The following is an 18637-nucleotide window of genomic DNA, read 5'->3' on the forward strand; positions in this document are numbered from 1 at the left end:
ACAAATTTAGTTCATATGAAAACAATGTAATTCATCTACAGAAATTTTCTACTGCAGAAAATGGCCACATAAAAGATGTAAAAATTTGAGAATGTTTCACATTTTTAATAGAGGACAATAAAGTTAAAACTTTCCCAAGTGTTATGCCTTACTTACCTTAGCGGTTTCTTTTAGATTTTCTTTTAGAAAATCCATTTAGGATCCATTTAGATACTGGTAGTTCAGTAACAGGAGGACCAAATCATCTTTAAAAACAGAGTTAATAATTGGGGTGCCTGGGTGGCTCAGTTGGTTAAGCGTCAAACTCAATTTCGGCTCAGGTCATGATCTCCTGGTTCAGGAGATCAAGCCCTGCTTCCGACTCTGCACTGAGAGTGCAGAGCCTGCTTGGGATTCTCTCTCTCTTCCACTCTCCCTGCTCCTCCCCTGCTCATGCTCTTTCTCACTCTCTTTCAAAATAAATAAAGAAACATTGAAAAAAATAAAAAGTTAATTACCAACTGACTCTCTTCATGATGAAGAATATTCACTCTCTCCCACATGCCCAATAATTCAAACAGGGAGGAATTAAAAATATTACCCCAATAATTATCTTAAATGAACCCTGCACAAAGTATCAGTTTGTTAATTTAGCCAGTATTTTCAAAGCTGGCATCATAGTTATTTAAAACTGAGCCCATATCGCTTACTATTTCTGTATATCTCTTATATATTAACACTCATAAAAATCATCAGAGTAATATATTATTTATCACTCAAAATAGGAAAATATAAAAGGTTTGAAGAAGAAAATAAAGATAATTCATAATCTCGATACAGTATTTGTGTGTTTGTATGTGAGTTATGTGTGTGAAAACACAAGTGAATAAAAACTTATATAGTCATTTCTTTATTATTGTTGCTTAAGTCCCTTGTCATTCTTTCTCATATTATGTAAATAGATAGACTTCACTTGCATTCACAGATATTTCTTTAAAATGGGCCACGTGGGGCACCTGGATCAGTTAAGCATTTGACTTCGGCTCAGGTCATGATCTCACAGTTCATGCATTCAAGCCCCACATAGGGCTCTGTGCTGACAACTCGGAGTCTGGAGCCTGCTTCGGATTCTGTGTGTGTGTGTGTGTCTCTCTCTCTGCTCTCCCCACACTCATACTCTGTCTCTCTGCCTCTCTCTCAAAAAAGTCAATAAACATTTAAAAATTAAAAAAAAAAAAAAGACCACTAGCAGTGAAATTATTTGGTCATATGGTATGAATGTCTTTGAATTATTGAAAAAGATTTCCAAATTGCCTTTCAGAAAGCTTGAACCTATTCATTCTTCCACTAAAAGTCTGAAAGTCCCTATTTTACTATACTCCTCCAACATAAAAATCGTCATTTTTACGCTATTGATATGCATGATATATTTACAATGCATATAACTCCTCAGTTATTACAACAAAATGATTTATATAATTGAGACCTAAATTAAGACTGTCTAATTTAGAGAATTTAATTTCATCCTATTTCTGGAGTAGCCCTTTAACAACAAACATAGATCAAGTGCCTACCACGTACAGGACACCAGTTGCCCAGCCATCGATCCTTTCATTTAACCAGTCAACAAATGTTTTGCTACGTTCTGGAGCGATCACGCTTGGCACTAGAAATGTTCAAATGCATCACAGGTAAAGCAACCTACTTTGCACTTGTTGTATCTTTGACTGTTGTTGGGTAGATGATAGGACATAAAAGGAGAAGAGATTTAAGCTATTTGATGGCAGGGATATGGTTTGTCCGATGTCATAGAGCCAGCTCGTAGAACAGTGTTTGGACGATGGCAGGCATATCATGTGCACATAAATATTTGTTAAATGAGGAGAAAACAAGTTCCTTTTTCCTTGCTTAGAAGCAGTCGACTACAGTCCGTCAAATTAGTTGCATGTTGGAAGACTCTGGGAACGTGTCAAACACTGGCACACCTGGGGAGGGATTGATTGTTGTACTGACCCAGCCAAAGTCTTTAGTGTCAAAGGGAAAATACATGTACAGATTGCCCTTGGAGAAAGAAAATATCCAGTAGCAAGGAAATAAAGTGTTTAAGCTGAACATAATTGGACACATTGTACCTTCACCAATGTTAGAACAGACTCAGAACAAACATTTTCAGCTCCCAAGGTATTGGTGAGTAACGTTTATTTTACACAAGATTTTGGGGGAAGATGGAGAAGAGGGTTGTTTTGCACTCATCACAGCACACTTAACTCATCTCCTTGTTAGACATCCTGGCTCTCTTTCCTACCTGTTGCCAATGACCAGGTCTCTATTTTCTTCCTCACCTTGTCTCCCCAAAGGCTCTAAAAATGTTCTGTATGTTCCAAGCCAATCAGGTTCTGAACACAGCTAATATATATCACAATAAATTCCGTATTGTTACTTAAAGAACAACTGTTCTTTGTTCTCCTGACATGTCCCTACAAATTATTACCTAAACTATCCCAACTGACTTTGCAGAATATTCACCTCATCAAAAGACATCTAATCTCTTCTCAGGGCCAAATTTTGCCTCTGGAAAGGAAATGCTCCATGTATGTCTTAGAGTTGTTCTGCCTAACAAATTTCTGCAGTGACAAACATTTCCATTTCCATGTTCTATGAACATTTCTAGATCTGTGCTGCCCTGTACAGTAGCCACTAGATACATGTGGCTATTGCTATATTCATAGCAATTTAAGAATTGAATTGTTGATTTAATTTTAATTATTTTAAAAGTAAACTAGTGGTTGCTGTACTGGGCAATGTAGATGTAGAGGCTCACCTTCCCATTTACAAAGTAAAAATAGGACCATCTGCAGATACTATATCTCCCAGTCACGTTGAGTTTTAGGCTACCATGAAGGGTAGAAAGACCCATTCACAAAAAGAACATTAAAGATAAAAGACACGCTTCCCTCCATGGTCATCACTGGATTGGATACCCTCGATTCTTTGAAAATCAGCTGTTTGACTGCCCTGGGAAACCAGAGGATTTAAAGGCCATCAGTTGCATAGTAACAGATGGAGATGTACAAACTGGACACTGTCTTGGTGTGGGGGGAGATTTTGTTCTCTGCCACGGCCTGGCATGAACACACCAGCACCTGAACAACCTTGAAGTGGCTTATGAAACAGCCATTTTCCACCGTATTCTTTGAGGACTGTCAAAGGAGCAACGCCTAAGCAGGAATAGGAATGGAGCCCAGTCCGGTTTCCTGAAACTCAGGATGAACCAAAGGAAAAAGTGTATAGAAAACCCAGAGATTGTCATCCAGGCCAGTAGGCACAAAGACCGTGTGTACATTGTTCAGTAATGTATAATGTATTGCTCTCTTTATTTTCTTTCATATTAAAAATGTAACTTCTATCTTGGAGCTATGAATGAAATTTATTTTTTATTCTTTCATGTCTCATATCAACAATTCTTAAATGTGGAACTCAGCTGGCCATGCTTTTTTAAAAAAAAATCACAGAAATTTATAATCTGGAAACCTAGTTTCTCTTTCCCTTCCCTTTAAAGTCCTCTTGATGTAGGGGCACCTGGGTGGCTCAGTTAAACGTCTGATTCTTGATTTTGGCTTGGGTCATGGTTTCACGATTCGTGAGTTTGAGCCCCACATCAGGCTCTGCAGCGTCCTTGTGGAGGCTGCTTGGAATTCTCTCTCTCTCCCTCTCCCTCTCCCTCTCTCTCTCCCTGCCCCTCCCCCCATCTCAGAATAAACAAAAAAATAAAATTTTAAAGTCCTCTTGATCTTGCCCTGGATAACTAATACCATGTTTCAGATTGTGAGGAGCACTTCAGTGGTAGTGTATTACAAACTATCAGCTTCCAATTGGATTAATGGAGTCAAGGAAAAAGCTGCATAGGAATTGGATGAGGGGGTGAGTATCCTATTATGTAACTGTATGTACCTATTATGGCTTTCACCACTGTGTATCATTCTGTATCTCAAATGGCTTGAGAACCTAAGTTAGCTTTGAGAACAATGTAGGTTTTAACTGGTGGTTTCCAGAAGAGAATGTCAAATATATTTGATCTCATTGTAACAACTACCCTCTTGGCTTTCTCCAAAAATGTTTTATAACATTTTCTTAATTTGCTGCTCTTCATTTTCTTTAGAGTTGATATTTTCAGTCTTTTGCTGGACACTGAAAATAATTTTAGCAAATTATGACTTATATGTGACCTATCAAGTTGGATTTGCAATTTATTTTCTAGCAATTCAAAATAGTCAGCAAGTCTTCTAATGAGGGTGCCAGCGGTACCTGGTTGTAAATTATAGGCATCCCTTTCTCAGATACTGCTATAATAAGAGGACTAAGAAGCTATAGAATGAGGGCTGGCATTAGGCAGAACAATTAGTATTTGGTGCCTTTAAAAACTTCTCAAAAACGCTGAGCTTTTTCTGATTACCAAAGTTTGGTACAATATGTTAAGCACTGCAAACAACATATCATTGTTGTTGGTGCACTTGACACAGGTACTTGTTTATAGACAGATACAAAGACCAAAGTGGCGTTTCTGACCTTTCTGTTATCCTTCCATTGTGGAATTGTTATATGTATTTGATCCAGTGAGTTGACCACTGCTCTCCTCTTCTTTATCCCATCCTTCTGTACCAAGTTTTTGGGCGAGATTATTCCTTTGCAAGATTATTGCCTGCTTCAGGTCTTGGCAAATGCCAGGAAGTTTTGTGCCAAAGCCAGTAGATCTCAGCCACCAGGAAAACTTCCAGTCATAAAGGAAGATATTAGCATCAAGAGCGGGGCTTCGAACCAGCTGTCTTTGACAGTCCAGGTTGACAAAGATCGTGGAAAGATTTGACACAAATCCAATTGTCTTTCAGATCAATGCCTTCACTTTACCTAGAATGGGCAGTCATCCTAAGTGTTTCTGCAGGTATAAGGCCTCCTGAAGGCCTTGGCTTGCCTCTCTGTCTCAGTACCATGAAAGAGATCATCTAACTCCCCCCTTCAGATCACCCTAGGTCTTAGCCCTGGGTATTATTTGAAGTGAAGTAATGACCCCAAGAATTGAGTGAAAAGCTTTTCATTTTTAGGAGCCACAAGCTCCATTAGAACCATTGAAAGAATATAGCAAGGTTGTGGGAAACAAGATAAACATACAAAAATTTACAGTATCTCTCTCCAACAGCCAAGTAGAAAATATCTCAAAGATCTTATTTAAAATAGCAATAAAATCTTAAGTTATCAGGAATAAAACTAAAGAATTATGTGTGGAAAACTTGTAAAACTATGTTGAAGCACATTAAAAAGGCACTGAATAGTTGAACAGGTATCCATGAACTGGGAGATGTAATATCATAAAGAAGTCAATTTTCTCCAAGTTAATTTCTAAAACCAAGGTTTTTTTTTTTCAAATAATATTCCCAGTGAGATTTTCAATGAAATTGACCAAACTGATTCTAAAATTCACATAAAAGAGCAGAAGTCCAAGAATCACCTAGATAATTTTGAAAGGAAGTTCAAGAAAAGCAATTGCTGGGCAGGGGAGGAGCCAAGATGGCAGAACAGCATGGAAGTTTTTTGTGTCTCGCGTCCATGAAATACAGGCAGCCCAACACGAAACCATCCTACACATCTAGAAAACTGACTGGAGGATTAACACAATCATCTGCACAACCTGAATCACAGAATCCAGCAGGTACGCAGCGCGGAGAAGTGAACTCGGGGAGCGAGAAGGTGCAGGAAGGGAGGTGCTTTTGTGAGCGGAGAGAGGATGGAGATGGGGTAGGGGGAGAATACGGGAAAATCACCCCTCCCCAAAAGCAGCTGGAGAGAAAGTAGAAAATTGGAAACAGCTGCAGGGACTAAACTAAAAAGGGAGAAAGGAAAAAGGAGAAAGTTTAAATTCCATTAAGACTGTAAACAAGGGGAGCGCAGTCTGCAACTCCGAAGCTCAATACCTGGCGGTGCTCTGGTGGGAAAGGCGAATCCCCAGGAACAGAGTAGGGTCCGGGAGGTTCTCGGGCCACATGGAGAAAGCGGTTCCACTGCAGGAAGGAAATTTGGTAGAGACTGTTGAAGCCACCTGGTCTCAGCCGACCCCAGGGGACGGCCACACTCGCTGGTGCTGGAACAGGGTCGTTGAGGGTGGGGCCTGGTGCCAGATGTGTGTTGTGATTTTCCATAATCCCTGAAGCGCTGCTTCTACACTATCTAGTGAACTTTTTCTGGGACAGGCTGGCACCTGGCCGCAGTCTCAGGGCACCCGCAGCAACAGGGTCCAGCAAGCGTTCCTGGGTGCAGCCGACATTCGGCCATTGCTCATACGGCCATTGCTCGGTGAGACCCTCCCACAGAGGGGCGTAATGGGTCAAAGCCGCAGTCCGTCAGAAGTAAGGGGCCGGGGAAAACAGCCGCATCTGAGACAAAACTCGAGAGAGAGGTACTGCCTGGGGCCTGGTCACAGAGAGTGAAAGAGCAGGGAGTGGACGAAAGCTGAAGACAGAGGACCGATGCGCGATTGCTGATCCGGGAGAAGAGACTGGGAGAGCTGGGTGGCGCCATTCTAACCAGTCCCGCGCATGCGCATCAGCACCTAGGAGCGCTGCAACAATACACCCCAATAGGCTAGCAGCGCCATCTAGTGGAGAGCAGAACTGTTACACTGAGCCCCGCCCAACTGGGCCAACTTTGCTCTTCAAGAACACAAGCCTCACCACCGGCTTAATTTATGGACTATAAAGAGCTACATAGACTGACTTCTTGGGGAAAACGAAACAATTTCAGTCCTACTTCAATCTATTAGCAGATTCATCTATTCAATTTTTTTGCTTTTTTTTCTTATTCCTTTTTCTCTTTTACAATTCTTTTTCTTGAATACAGAAAGAAAAAAATTTTGTTTTCAATTTTTATTAAAAATATCTCTTTAATTTTTATTACTATATTTTTTACTTCTGTGTAAATTTTTTCAAATTTAACTTTACTTCCATCATTTTATTTTAGCCTACTTCAGTGTACTCACCTTTTCAAACAATTTCCTTTTTTCTTTCTATTTTTGTCTCTTTTTTATTTCTTTTTATTGAATGCAGAAAGAGAAAAACTTCATTTTTACTTTCAATCTCTTTTTAAAATATTTTTATTTAATTCTTTCTACTATATTATTTATTTTTATGTAAATTTTTTCAAATTCTATCTTACTCCCATCATTTTATTTTAGTCTATTACAGTATATTCACTTTTTCAAATTTTGAAACGATTTCTTTTTTCTTTTTTCTTTCTTTTTTTTTAATTTTTTTTCAACGTTTTTTATTTATTTTTGGGACAAAGAGAGACAGAGCATGAACGAGGGAGGGGCAGAGAGAGAGGGAGACACAGAATCAGAAACAGGCTCCAGGCTCTGAGCCATCAGCCCAGAGCCTGATGCGGGGCTCGAACACACAGACCGCGAGATCGTGACCTGGCTGAAGTCGGATGCTTAACCGACTGCGCCACCCAGGCGCCCCTTTCTTTCTTTTTTTAATCTTTTATCTTTTTCATTTCTTTCCTTTTTTCTTAAATACAGAAAATGAAAAAACTCAATTATTTTTAATTTTTATTAAAAATATTTTTCTTTAATTTTTTCTACTATATTATTTACTTTTTTGAATATTTTTCCAAATTCTATTTTACCCCCATCATTTCATTTTAGTCTACATCAATGTATTCATTCTTTCACATTTTCAAACGACTTCCTCCCCCCCCACTTTTTTTTTTCTCTAATCTGTCAAACCACTTTCAACACCCAGACCAAAATACACCTAGGATCTAGCATCATCTATTTGATTTTTGGGTGTGTGTGTTTTTAATTTTTAATTTTAAGATTTTTTTAATCTTAATTTTTTTAATTTCAATTTTTCTACCTCATTAATTCCTTTTCTCCATTTAAAATGACAAAACAAAGGAATTCACCCTAAAAGAAAGAGCATGAAGAAATGACAGCCAGGGATTTAACCAACACAGATACAAGAAAGATGTCTGAACCAGAATTTAGAATCATGATAATAAGAATACTAGCTGGAGTCGAAAATAGATTAGAATCCCTTTCTGCAGAGATAAAAGAAGTAAAAAATAGAATGAAATTAAAAATGCTCTAACTGAGCTGCAATCATGGATGGATGCAGCGGTGGCAAGGATGGACGAGGCAGAACAGAGAATCAGTGATATAGAGGACAAACTTATAGAGAATAACGAAGCAGAAAAAAAGAGGGAGATTAAGGCAAAAGAGCATGATTTAAGAATTAGAGAAATCAATGACTCATTAAAAAGGAACAACATCAGAATCACAGGGGTCCCAGAGGAGGAAGAGAGAGAAATAGGGGTAGAAGGGTTATGTGAGCAAATCATAGCAGAATTTTCCTAACCTGGGGAAAGACACAGACATCAAAATCCAGGAAGCACAGAGGACTCCCATTAGACTCAACAAAAACCGACCATCAACAAGGCATATCATAGTCAAATTCACAAAATACTCAGGCAAGGAGAGAATCATGAAAGCAGCAAGGGAAAAAAAGTCCTTAACCTACAAGGGAACACAGATCAGCTTTGCAGCAGACCTATCCACAGAAACTTGGCAGGCCAGAAAAGGGGCAGGATATATTCAGTGTGCTGAATCAGAAAAATATGCAGCCAAGAATTCTTTATCCAGAAAAGCTGTCCTTCAAAATAGAAGGAGAGATAAAAAAATTTCCCAGACAAACAAAAATTAAAGGGGTTTGTGACCACTAAACCAGCCCTGCAAGAAATTTTAAGGGGGACTCTCTGAGGGGAGAAAAGATGAAAATTTATATATATATATATATATATATATATATATATATATATATATATATATATACACCAAAAGCAACAAAAGATTAGAAAGGACCAGAGAACACCACCAGAAACTCCAACTCTACAAGCATCATAATGGCAATAAATTCATATCTTTCAGTACTCACTCTAAATGTCAATGGACTCAGTGCTCCAATCAAAAGACATAGGGTAACAGAATGGATAAGAAAACAAGATCCATCTATATGCTATTTACAAGAGACCCCCTTTAGACCTAAAGACACCTTCAGGGGCACCTGGGTGGCTCAGTCGGTAAGCATCCAACTTCAGCTCAGGTCATGATCTCATGGTTCGTGAGTTCAAGCCCTGCATCAGTCTCTGTGCTAACAGCTCAGAGCCTGGAGTCTGCTTCAGATTCTGTGTCTCCCTCTCTCTCTGCTCCTCCCCTACTCACACTCTGTCTCTCAAAAATAAATAAACATTTTTTAAAAATTAAAAAAAAAAAAACACCTTCAGATTGAAAATAAGGGGATGGAGAACCATCTATCATGCTAATGGTCAAGAAAAGAAAGCCGGAGTAGCCCTACTTATATCAGACAATCTAGACTTTAAAATAAAGATTGTATCAAGAGATGCAGAAGGGCATTATATCATAATCAAGGGGTCTATAGACCAAGAAGACCTAACAATTGTAAACATTTATGTGCCAAATGTGGAAGAACCCAAATATATAAATCAATTAATCACAAACATAAAGAAACTCATCAATAGTAAATACCATAATAGTAAGAGACTTCAACACCCCACTCACAACAATGGACAGATCATCTAATCAAAAAATCAACAAGGAAACAATGGCTTTGAATGACACACTGAACCAGATAGACTTAACAGATATATTCAGAACATTTCATCCTAAACCAGCAGAATATACATTCTTCTCCAGCGCACATGGAACATTCTCCAGAATAGATATACTTGGACACAAATCAGCCCTAAGTAAGTACAAAAAGATCAAGATCATACCATGCATATTTTCAGAACACAACGCTATGAAACTCGAAATCAACCACAAGAAAAAATTTGGAAAGGTAACAAATACTTGGAGACTACAGAACATCCTACTAAAGAATGAATGGGCTAACCAAGCAGTTAAAGAGGAAATTAAAAAGTATGTGGAAGTCAATGAAAATGATAACACCACAACCCAAAACCTCTGGGACGCAGCAAAGGCGATCATAAGAGGAAAGTATATAGCAATCCAGGCCTTCCTAAAGAAGGAAGAAAGATCTCAGATACACAACCTAACCTTACACCTTAAGGAGCTGGAAAAAGAACAGCAAATAAAACCCCAAACCAGCAGAAGACAGGAAATAACAAAGATTAGAGCAGAAATTAATGCTATCGAAACCAAAAAATAGTAGAACAGATCAATGAAACCAGAAGCTGGTTCTTTGAAACAATTAACAAAATTGATAAACCACTAGCCAGTTTGATCAAAAAGAAAAAAGAAAGGACCCAAATAAATAAAGTCAAGAATGAAAGAAGAGAGATCACAACCAACACAACAGAAATAAAAACACTAATAACAGAATATTATGAGCAATTATATGCCAATAAAATGGGTAATCTGGAAGAAATGAACAAATCCCTAGAAACATATACACTACCAAAACTGAAACAGGAAGAAATAGGAAATTTGAACAGACCCATAACCAGTAAGGAAATCTAATTAGTAATCAAAAATCTGCCAAAAAACAAGAGTCCAGGGCCAGATGGCTTTCCAGGGGAATTCTACCAAACATTTAAGGAAGAGTTAACACCTATTCTCTTGAAGGTGTTCCAAAAAATAGAAATGGAAGGAAAACTTCCAAACTCTTTCTATGAAGCCAGCATTACCTTGATTTCAAAACCAGACAGAGGCCCGACAAAATATGAGAACTATAGACCGATTTCCCTGATGAACATGGATGCAAAAATCCTCAACAAGATATTAGCCAACCAGCTCCAACAACATTAAAAAAATTATTAACCACAACCAAGTGAGATTTATGCCTGGGATGCAGGGCTGGTTCAATATCCACAAAACAATTAACGTGATTCATCACATCAATAAAAGAAAGGACAAGAACCATATGATCCTCTCAATACATGCAGAGAAAGCATTTGACAACATACAGCATCCTTTCTTCATAAAAACCCTCAAGAAAGTAGGGATAGAAGGAATATACCTCGAGATCATAAAAGTCATATATGAACAACCCAACGCTAATATCATCCTCAATGGGGAAACACTGAGAGCTTCTCCCCTAAGGTCAGGAAGAAGACAGGGATGTCCACTCTTGCTACTGTTATTCAATATAGTATTGTAAGTCTTAGCCTCAGCAATCAGACAACACACACACACACACACACACACACACACACACACACACACACAAAGGCATCCAAATTGGCCAGGAGGAGATCAAACTTTCACTCTTTGCAGATGACATGATACTTTTGAGAAAACCCAAAAGATTCCACCAAAAAACTGCTAGAACTGATCCATGAATTCAGCCAAGTTGCAGGATATAAAATCAATGCACAGATATCGGTTGTATTCCTATATACCAATAATGAAGCAGCAGAAAGAGAAATCAACGAATCGATCCCATTTACAGTTGCACCAAAAACCATAAAATACCTAGGAATAAATCTAACCAAAGAGGTGAAAAATCTATACACTGAAAACCATAGAAAGCTTATGAAAGAAATTGAAGAAGACCCCCCCCCCCCAAAATGGAAAAATATTCCATGCTCCTGGATACGAAGAACAAATATTGTTAAAATGTCAATACTGGGGCGCCTGGGTGGCTCAGTCAGTAAAGCGGCCGACTTCGGCTCAGGTCATGATCTCGCGGTCCGTGACTTCGAGCCCCGTGTCGGGCTCTGTGCTGACAGCTCAGAGCCTGGAGCCTGTTTCAGATGCTGTGTCTCCCTCTCTCTGACCCTCCCCCGTTCATGCTCTGTCTCTCTCTGTCTCAAAAATAAATAAACGTTAAAAAAAAAAAAATTAAAAAAAATCTTAATCCTATAAAAAAAAATAAATAAATAAAATAAAATGTCAATACTACCCAAAGCAATCTACATATTCAATGCAATATCTATCGAAATAACACCAGCATTCTTCACAGAGCTAGAACATACAATCCTAAAATTTGTGTGGAACCAGGAAAGACCTTGAATAGCCAAAGCAATCTGGAAAAAGAAAACCAAAGCAGGAGGCATCACAATCCCAGACTTTAAGCTATACTACAAAGCTGTAATCATCAAGACAGTATGGTACTGGTACAAGAACAGACACTCAGATCAATGGAACAGAATAGAGAACCCAGAAATGGACCTACAAACGTATGGCCAACTAATCTTTGACCAAGCAGGAAAGAATATCCAATGGTATAAAGACAGTCTCTTCAGCAAATGGTGCTGGGAAAACTGGACAGCGACATGCAGAAGAATGAACCTGGACCAATTTTTTACACCATACACAAAAATAAACTCAAAATGGATGAAAGACCTCAATGTAAGACAGGAAGCCATCAAAATCCTTGAGGAGAAAGCAGGCAAAAACCTCTTTGATCTTGGCTGCAGCAGCTTCTTAACACATCTCTGGAGGCAAGGGAAACAAAAGCAAAAATGAACTACTGGGACCTCATCAAAATAAAAAGCTTCTGCACAGTGAAGGAAACAATCAGCAAAACTAAAAGGCAACCGACAGAATGGGAGAAGATATTTGCAAATGACATATCAGATAAATGGTTAGTATCCAAAATCTATAAAGAATTTATCAAACTCAACACCCAAAAAACAAATAATCCAGTGAAGAAATGGGCAAAAGACATGAATAGACACTTCTCTGAGGAAGACATCCAGATGGCCAACCGACACATGATAAAACGCTCAACATCACTCATCATCAGGGAAATACAAATCAAAACCACAATGAGATACCACCTTACACCTGTCAGAATGGCACACATTAACAACTCAGGCAACAACAGATGTTGGCGAGGATGCGGAGAAAGAGGATCTCTTTCGCATTGTTGGTGGCAATGCAAGCTGGTGAAGCCACTCTGGAAAACAGTATGGAGGTTCCTCAAAAAACAAAAAATAGAACTACCCTACGACCCAGCAATTGAACTAGTAGGCATTTATCCACGGGATAAGGTGTGCTGTTTCAAAGGGACACATGCAACCCCATGTTTATAGCAGCACTATCAACAAAGTATGGAAAGAGCCCAAATGTCCATCGATGGATGAATGGATAAAGAAAATGTGGTGTATACACACACACACACACACACACACACACACACACCGGAATATTCCTCAGCCATCAAAAAGAATGAAATCTTGCCATTTGCAACTACATGGATGGAACTGGAGGGTATTATGCTAAGTGAAATTAGTCAGTCAGAGAAAGACAAAAATCGTATGACTTCAATCGTATGAGGACTTTAAGAGACAAAACAGATGAACATAAGGGAAGGGAAACAAAAATAATATAAAAACAGGGAGGGGGACAAAACAGAAGAGACTCTTAAATATGGAGAACAAACTGAGGGTTACTGGAGGGGTTGTGAGGGGGGGATGGGCTAAATGGGTAAAGGGCATTAAGGAATCTACTCCTGAAATCATTGTTTCACTATATGCTAACTAATTTGGATGTAAATTTAAAAAAATAAAAAATTAAATTTAAAAAAACTTAATTGGAGGCTTAGAAAATAAAACACATTTGAAAGGAGCTTGAAAAAAAAAGAAAAGGAATTGCTACACCTGATATCAAAATTTGCTATTAGGTTGTAGTAATCAAAACTGTCATTTTGGGTTTGGAACACTTAAATAGATCAATGAGACAAAATAAATTATGTATAAACCCAAGCAAGTTCTGGACTTACTGTAGAAGAGAAATAAACGATAAATTAGTGGAAGAAATACACACCATTCCATGCTTGATTTTCCATATAGAAAAATACATAAACTAGGCTTCTTCTTTAAATCATAAAAAAATCCAAGTGAGTTAGATACCTAAAGTTTCAAAAAATTAAATAATACTTTATAATAAGAAGAAAAATCAAGACCAAAAAGAACAAAGGCATCACAACCAAAGTTAAAAGATAAAAAAATACATTGTGAAGTTACTTGCATATAAATACAAAGGAATACTATACTGAATATAGAAAGCATTTGTACATTTGAGGAAGAAAATACAAGTAACTCAACAGAAAAACGAACAGAGAATATAAGCTGGAAATCAAGAAAAAGAAAAGAAAGCCAATATACCTTTGAGAAGATGTCCAACCACATTAGAAATCAAGAAAAATTAATTTGAAAGTTACAAAACATAACTTTTTACTAAATGAATAAGTGCCTAAAATAAAAAATTGACACAATCAAGGTATATTTGCAATTTTACTTGACGTGGCCAAATGGAGCATCAAAGTCAATTAGCACTTCCATTAGCAATACGTAAGAGTGACTGTGCCCCCACATCCTGGCCAACAATTATTCCTCTCCATTTTCCTGTTAATTGTACCCCAGGGAGAATGACGCTGAGGGCCTGCACAAGACATCACACATGTTTAATTGAAGTTCTTTAATGACTAAATTTATAAGGTTGATGAAAATAGGATTTTCAAATGGAAATACTTGGTGACTGGACATATGAACCTAAGTCTCAGGCAGTCCATTTCAAAGAGCATTTCTAATGTTCGCTGTGAATCTAAAGTTAATAATGACTGATCAAACTATTATAATAAAAAGACAATTTGCAGAGGTCTGTCAAAATTTGAAAACTTACTAATGTTATAAACTCACTGAAGATTCTAATCCTTAGGAATTTCCGTTCCAAGTGTAGCTTCAAAATATATTATGGCACAAAAGGGATAGATTATATATCATATTGTTTAAGACAAACATAGGTGAAATTCATTATCATCATTATGTGATTTTTTTTTTTTTTTTTTTTTTTTTTTGCTGTGAGGACAAATGTGCTGTTGACCAATGTACTTGGTGTTATGAAGTCAGGCCTTAACATATTACAATTTTTACAGGATGTATTTGTATAAATGAAATATGATGTTTAAAGACTTGGGTATGTTTTTTATCATTTATAAAATCCAAACTGAATCCGATTTGATAATTTTATGAAAGCTTAAATTAAAATGTTCATTTTCCTTTTCTCTGCTCCTATTTATACAGTAAAAAGAGCTAGAGGTGTCTGGATGGCTCATTAAGTGGCCGACTCTTGATCTTGGCTCAGGTCATGATCTCATGGTTTGTGGGTTTGAGCCCTGCATCAGGCTCTGTGCTGACAATGCAGAGCCTGCTTGGGATTCTGTTTCTCCCTCTTTCTGCCCCTCCTCAGCTCTCTCTCTCTCTGTCTCAAAATAAATAAATAAACTTAAAAATAAAGAAAAAGTTGGATAAGTGGTGCAAAGTTTTGGCTTTGTCATTTGGACTGAAATGTGAATTCATTTTCATGGTTATCAACTGATACTTTTCCTACAAATGAGTCCTCCTGGTCACAAAGAAAATTGTCCTTTATTGACTTACATGTTTGAAAAGTCTAATACTATGCTGGCTTTAGGTAAGGTTTAAAATCGTAGCTCAAGATTTACTTTATTGTTCTCTGTTTTCTAATCTGCTTCCTTGTAGATGCTCCATTCTTGGCACATTCCATCTCATGTTTCCTATTTGGTTGCTTCTCTTCCTTGTTCGACACAATGGGGAAAAAGCAAGGATGTTTCTTTCCCAGAAGTCTCTGGTCTTCTTGGTTCACATGGAGTCCTGAGCCAATCACTGTGACCAGAATAATGGGATGTGTTGTTGGCATAAGACAATCTGAGCTCACCTTTGTCTGGAGAGTAGGGGATGTCAGCTTCTCTTGAAACCCATGAGCTACTTGATGGAAATTGAATACAAGAATGCAGATTGGTTTCTGTAAATAAGAAGTATAAACATCAAATGTGCAGCCTACCTATCAAAGGGAGCTACAGTTTCATTGTAAATATAAGAGAAACATAAATGAAACAATGAATGGACTATATGGTATCCTATAAAACAATACTACACATTGGTAATACTTGTTTAATTACAAAATGCACAATAATAGAGTAACAGAAGGAAGTACCAAAAAACACACAAAGTTCTACTCTGGTTTTGATTGATCAGAAAATGCCCCAAATATTTATCAAACACCCACTCTGTGCCAGGACCTGTGCTAGACTCTGTCACTTACTCATAAAGTTATTGCCTTCTCTGACCTTAAGACTGAGATAACACCCACACTACCTTGCACTTAGAATCAAAGAAACTAATATAGGTAAAAGTGTCAACTGTTATATCTCTACTATATATCATAAAATCAGTAAATTTTACAATCATAAGCTTCGATGCCTTTACTTATGCTCTTTCTTTCACCTGGAATATTTACTCCTTAGTTCAACAAAATCCTATTTCTCATTCAAAACCTAACTAAGAGATACTTTCTATGAGATCTTCTTAAGTATCTATCTCTTTCCCAACGGAGGCAGATTCAATTTACCCATTCTGCATTACACTTTACTCTTACCCATGTAATAATTATCATATGGCTAGCGATGTGCTATTTGTAAAGCATATCCAAGTTCATCAACTGAACTGATTTCATAACTCCTTGGAAGGAAATATTATAATGGATCTCATTTTGTGCTAGAGAGCTGAAAATCACTACCAAACCTTCAGAGATCACATAGTCCCAATGCTCCACTGTTATACGTTACTGAGCATTGAAAATGAAGGAAAACATTCCAATTTTTTATGAAGCAAGTATAACATTAACAATTAACCCTGAGAGGGACAGTACAGGAAGAGAAAATTGTAACCTAATAAGACTTATGAATATTGATACAAAAGTTGTAAATATTAGCAAAAAGAATTCAATGCCACATTAAAAAAATTCAACACAACCAAGTAAAACTTATCTCGAGAATATAAGGTTATTTCAAATTAGAGAATTTATTAGTAGAATATGCCGTTTAAAAATGTTTAAGAAGAAAAATTGTATCATTATCTCCAAAGTTATTAGAAAAAAGAGCTCTTGAAAAACATCATCTTTTCCTGAGAAAAATAGTCAAAGTATAGGAATTCATAAATACTTTCTTAAGATGACAAAATATACATTCCTTACTCCCAAAGCCAGCATCTTACTTAATGGGAAACACTAAAGAAGAGGAACAAAATAAACACTTCCATCAACACTGTGCCAGCATTGTTAGTCAAGCAATTAGATGAAAATAATCAGAAGCATAAGAATTGGAGAAGAAATAAAATTATCTCTATTGGCAGATGTTATGATCTTATACCAGAAAACCCTAAACACCTAATGATAAACTCAGATAATCAAAGAACTTAGTAATGTAGCAGGCTATAAAATTAACATATAGAAATCAATAACAATTATTTATAAAAATGATAATCGGCTAGAGAACACATTGTTAGAGAAAATCTCATTCACATTAACAACAAGAAGATAAAGCACATTGGAATAGATATAACAATACATGTTCAAAACCTGCATGAGCAAAACTTTAAACACTCCTGAAAAACACAAATGTAAACTTAAACAAGTGAAAAACATTCCTATTCTTGGATAGGAAAGCTAACCATCATGGAAATGTCAGTCTCCTATGCAAATTTATAAATTGAGCTCAATCTCAATAAAATACATCAGTAAACTTCATGTATAAACAGAACCATGCAAGATATTAAACAAATTAGTGACCGGAATTGCTTCAGATTTGCTTTCCCACTCCCCCAGAAACACAGGTGAGTAATTCTGAAATTACTTTTTATATATTCTATTGTTTGAATATATATATATACATATATGTATATATGTATATATACGTATATATATATATATATATATATATATATATATATATATATATATGTATATATATATATATATATGGAAAGCCAGATTTCTCCCTGTTATAGAAGATAATAATAAACATAGAAAGGAAATGATAGAATAAACCCTGATGTGTGGTACTGGAACTGTAGATATCAGTGTGAACTCATGGGGACATGAAGAGACAGATATAAATTGATACAGCTATGTATGCATCTGTATATGTATATGTCATATAAATGCACATTGTATGTATATCTGATATACATATCCTAGCATGCACGTGTGTGTGTGTGTGTGTGTGTGTGTGTGTGTGTGTGTATCTCCCAGATCTGTCCTCTAAGATGACTAGAAGCAATAAAACTATAATAGCAATGAGGACACTTAGCACTGGATTTTGTTTTCTAAATACCATTCTTCACTAAAGAAAAGAATATTCCTTGGGAAAATGGTTGATTAAGGACTGGATCAGGGAAAGAAAAGATAAGTCTGAAATATTTTGTAGTGCCAAAATGTAAGAAAGTAACCAAAAGAGGATGGGGACATCAAAAAGACACAGGAGCTGGGGCGCCTGGGTGGCTCAGCTGGTTAAGCATCTGACTTTGGCTCAGGTCATGATCTCACAGCTTGTGAGTTCGAGCCTCACGTTGGGCTCTGTGCTGACAGCTCGGAGCCTGGAGCCTGCTTCGGATTCTGTGTCTTCTTCTCTCTCTGCCCCTCCCCCACTCATGCTGTCTCTCTCTCAAAAATAAATAAACATTAAAAAAAATTTTTTTTAAATAAAAAAGACACAGGAGCCAAACTGAAGGGGCTCTCACTGTCAAAATCCAGGACAATATGACTATCAAAATAAAGATAGTACATTTAAGGATTATACACTATTAACAAAATAAGATTTCATGAGTA

Source organism: Panthera pardus, unplaced genomic scaffold, assembly GCF_024362965.1.
Source record: "Panthera pardus isolate Hobbes unplaced genomic scaffold, ASM2436296v1 HiC_scaffold_17, whole genome shotgun sequence".
NCBI classification, from domain to species: Eukaryota; Metazoa; Chordata; class Mammalia; order Carnivora; family Felidae; genus Panthera; species Panthera pardus.